The sequence below is a fragment of the Condylura cristata genome, unplaced genomic scaffold, assembly GCF_000260355.1.
Source record: "Condylura cristata isolate star-nosed mole 26May11 unplaced genomic scaffold, ConCri1.0 scaffold00035, whole genome shotgun sequence".
Taxonomy (NCBI): Eukaryota; Metazoa; Chordata; class Mammalia; order Eulipotyphla; family Talpidae; genus Condylura; species Condylura cristata.
In genome coordinates, this window is record NW_004567136.1 from 7,152,748 (window position 1) to 7,157,141 (window position 4,394).

Below are 4,394 nucleotides of genomic sequence, written 5' to 3' on the forward strand. Positions count from 1 at the left end.
TATTAGCTCAATTTTGATACCAAGTTTCTTTGATGAGAAACTGGTATTTCTTTCTTTTTTTTTTTTTTTAAGATGTATCTATTTGTGCATACAGAACTGGGGTACAGGCCAGAGGCTCAGGGGCGGTGAGAGGCTTCACCAGAGACAGAGTGGGGAGCAGAATTACACTGCTGAGGGGAGCAGCGGGCAAGTCAGGAGAGGTCTGCTGTGCCATGTGGTCACCTCCGGGGCAGGTGGGAATCGAACTCATGCGGAAGTGGCTTTAGCTTTCCAGTGCTGTGTTTTAACCCTCTGCGCCACCAGGGAGGGTCATGAGAAACTAGTATTTCACAAGTTGATCCGGCACAGCTATACGACATCTTTTTGAAAAGGGATAAGTGAATAGCAATCATCCTGTCCTTTACTTTCAAACAGCGTCAAACAGTGAAACAAGTTATGTGACATCTGAATTTTAACTCAGTCAGCCTAATGCAAGGGAGGTTCAAGGAAGTTATTCTTCCTCATTTGAGGTGTCAGTAGAAGCCAGTGAGAGATGCCTTATAATTGACTAGGCATGTGGTATTTCGTTCATATCCCTCGGTGTCTTCCAAAGTGCCAGGGCCACGTACTTTCTGGCACTTAGCCTACAGTGCTGCCGTCCTATTGATAGTCACCCACAGAGTGAGAGCAAATGGCTGCAGGAAATGTGCTCGAATTTTTTAGACAGAGCTCGAGACTCTGAAGTAGCTAGAAGCAGGACCATAGCTTCCCTGTTCACTGTGATTTCCCTATTTCCAGGCTCAATAAATAATTGTTGAAGGAATGAAAATGCCATGGAAGGAGGAAGAGCAGCTTCAGAAGGTACAAACAGCTTAAAGCTTAGACGGAGAGAATATTATCAGACCCTAAAGTAATATTTATTGAGGGTCTCTAGTATTTTGTAAGAGTCTCTTAATATTTATCGAGAGCCTCTATGAACCTGGTAGTGTTTCTGGAGTGAGATCTGGCTGACAGGATGAATGCAGCTCATGGAGACAAGCCACAGGCAGACTCTCTCGCTCCCGTACACATGCATGAATACACTGACCAAGTGGTATCACAAAAGTATTTCGTGCTGTGGTATTAAAGAATGGGGCAGCCTAAAGAGTGCTCCTCCTGGCATGATTGGCATAATAAGTGTAAAGATTCAAGGGGGGGGAGGTGGATTTAAGAGGTCAAATTCCAGAAGAAATGGGTGGGTGGGGCTTGAGTAAGGAAGGCTCACAGGGGGGCCTGAGCACAGGTCAGAGGGCACCTGGTCCCTGACTCAGCGCAAAGGGAGATTGCAGTGGGGTAAGGTGGCATCAACAGTGTGGGAATCACATTTTGGAGGAAGGGGGGCAGAAAACAGACCATCCCCGGAGTTTAGACTTAATGTAACTTGCACTAAGAAGCCACAGAGTACAAGGAAATAATTTGATGAGTGCTTTGGCTTGAGGTGACTCCGAAGTAGCAAGCAGGAGGGTAGCTCTACCAAGGGACTGGAAAAGGACAGGAACCACGTCCCCCAAAACCCGTTTGTGTCACAGCAGGAAGTACGCGTCTCCCTGGTCGCTTTAGTGGCACTGAGAGAGGCTTTTGGCTTAGACCTGGGCCTGCAGGGTTCTGATGTGACCAAGGAACCACCAAACCTTCCCACAACCTCACTCACATTCGTTCTCAGCCTCAGGTCCAACCTGGTGTCCTGCTTCCACCAAGAAGCCAGATATTGTTGATAAGAATGTGGAGGGGCTAGTGTCTTGTCCTTGGGAATGAGTCTTGGTTGGTGGGCACCAGAGACATTGTCCACAGTGCTTTTAAAAAATTCCTGCCCAACCAGTGTTGTTTCATAACTTGTATATGATGTAGGGGTATATGTTCACAACTCAAATTTTAAATCTTTATTTACAATAATATCAACAAATAAAATAAGAATGGGTTAAAAAAAAAATCCTGCCTAAGAAGTCACAAAGAGGTGCCCATTTGGGAGTGTCCCTGGCCCCCTAAGCAGTTCTTATCACACTTCTTTGTTGGCAGGTGGCATTAGGATATGGCTGGAAGGGAGGCTAGATAAGATGGCAAAGACAGAGGATAACCTCCCTGAAGTCAAAGGCCCAGTCTCTATCTTTGTATTTCAAGCACCTGGCATACCATGTCACTTCTCCTTTCTTCCCTCATTTTCTTGTTACCTATGACATGACTATCAACTGCTTAGACATGTATTCAGACACCCCTCTTGCTTCATGGTTCTTCTGTGTACTGCGAACACAACTCAGCCATTCAGAATACACTGAGTGTGTGCCTCGAGGCCAGCACCCTCGAGTTCTTCCTTCCAGAACAAGACAGCCATGCTGGTATTTGATACGCACAGCCCGATGCCCTATGTTGTAGTCTTCGCCCCACATGAAAGATCCATGGTTGATGCTTGCATGTATGTGAGAGGTGAAATAGGAAATGTGTGCGAGCTGCTCTCCTCTTGGGTCCCCGTGGGCCCCCCGTGAGCCCCCTGGAGGGCATCTGGACCCTCGCTACACACCTCCCCAGGCCCGGCTCCCCCTGTACGCCATCTAAGTAGGCTTGGGGACACTTTGGTTCATTTGTCTGCATGTCTGCCTCCATTTTGGCAGTCAGGCTGTATTTTTACTCTTGAGACCCTGAGTCATTTTAAGGCACAATGTGCCTGGAACATAGTCTGAACTCAGTAAATATCTGCTGAATGATTTAGTGAACAAATACGAATTCAGAGGATGATAATGGGTATTGCTTGGGGATTTAACACAAGACTCCTCTTTGTGCTGGGGATTTACTTGGGGAAGCAGTCTATATGGAAGAAATGAAGTCGACTGCAGAGGAGCAGGGTAAAAGCCTCTAGAACAAATATACTGATGATAATAGTAACAGCTACTGTTACGATTACACTCTTAGCTAAATTTCGCCGTGTGCTTTCCCTGGCCTGCACCCTGTCCTACGTGCTTTTATGTATTGCCTCATTTAATATTTGTGTATGATTGCCCTCATTTTGCACTTGAGGACCTTCCGCATGCCGTGCCTCCACCCCTACCCCTCCACCCCCCCAACACTCGGAAGGAATGAGAGGTTAAGTTTAAGTGGTGTGTCTGGTTTCTCTAGTGAGGAAAAAGGTCAGTTCCACTCTTCTTTACATTTCCTTTTCTAAACAATCAGGTTAAGGATCGGTTCAGAATTGAGCAGGCGACAGGAACGCTATGACATTGTGAACACACAGTAGGACTGAGGTTTAGCAGCAGGTGCTTTCTAGAAGAGGTGTGCCCAGGGGCTCCCTCTGTGGGGGCAGTGACCCAGGAGGCTGCTGGGAGCCAGCTCACAGGACTGATGGGGTGGGCTGGTGGGCATGCGCTTACACTGTGCTGAGCGCCTGTGCCAAGCGCCTGTGCCAAGTGGGTCTTGAAAGTCCTTTCTTCAAATACTCGGCCACACTGCTACACTCAGCACCAACTGAAGACTTGAGAAAGTAACCTCTGAGAGGTAATGTGGTGGAGAGGAAGACGGTCCTGTGCTACTAAGGAACTAAATGTCCTCCCAGCTCTGGGTCCCCTGCGCCGGAACTATGCAAACGCCTGAGGACTCAGAAGTCCCAGCTGTGGTGGGCCTGACAGTTCAAAGAGGAGACAGACAAGAGACATATAAATTAGTAAGAGGGCAGTGAGATGGGTGGTGACTGGTGACAGGTGACTTGGGGGACATAAAGCAGGACGGGGTAGGCCTGGGGCAAGGCAGGGCACCTGAGGATGAGTGTCTGAGGACCTTTCGTTCTGGTGATTTAGTTTTCTCTCTTTCTCACAAAGTGGCCTCTCAAATTACCTGCCAAGGAAAATTGCAAAACTGGGCCAGGGAAAGTGTGGGACCTAAGTGGGTGGGGGAGGGGACGCCCAGTGCAGGCCCTGTAATCTGTAACCCAGAGTGGGGGTTCGGCTGGAGGGGGAACTCTTTTATGTCAGAGGATGTCATCTTCAGGCAATTGGTGTTGGTATTTATGACGGCTGTGCGTGCCATTACATCCCACACGAGTTTTTCTATATGCTATTTAGGGAGAACACTGTTGGTAGCATTTTGACCCAACGTTTCAATCTATCAGCTAACTTTTGACTTTGAGAAATCTGAAAATGATGCAGTGAAACATTACCAAAAAAAAAAAAAAAAAAATGGAGTGTGTTGGCAGAAATAGCTCAGGAAGTTGGACTGGTTATGAGTGTTGTTGTCAAAACTGTATTCTAAGTTTTGTGAAAGGGATTCTCTCTGGTGAGGAAAAGCAGGCCCATTACATTCACATTCACATTTCCTTCTCTAGAAAACTAGGTTAAGAATTGGTTCAAGGGCCTCCCCGGTGGCTCAGGGGGTTAAAGTCTCAGCACTATGAA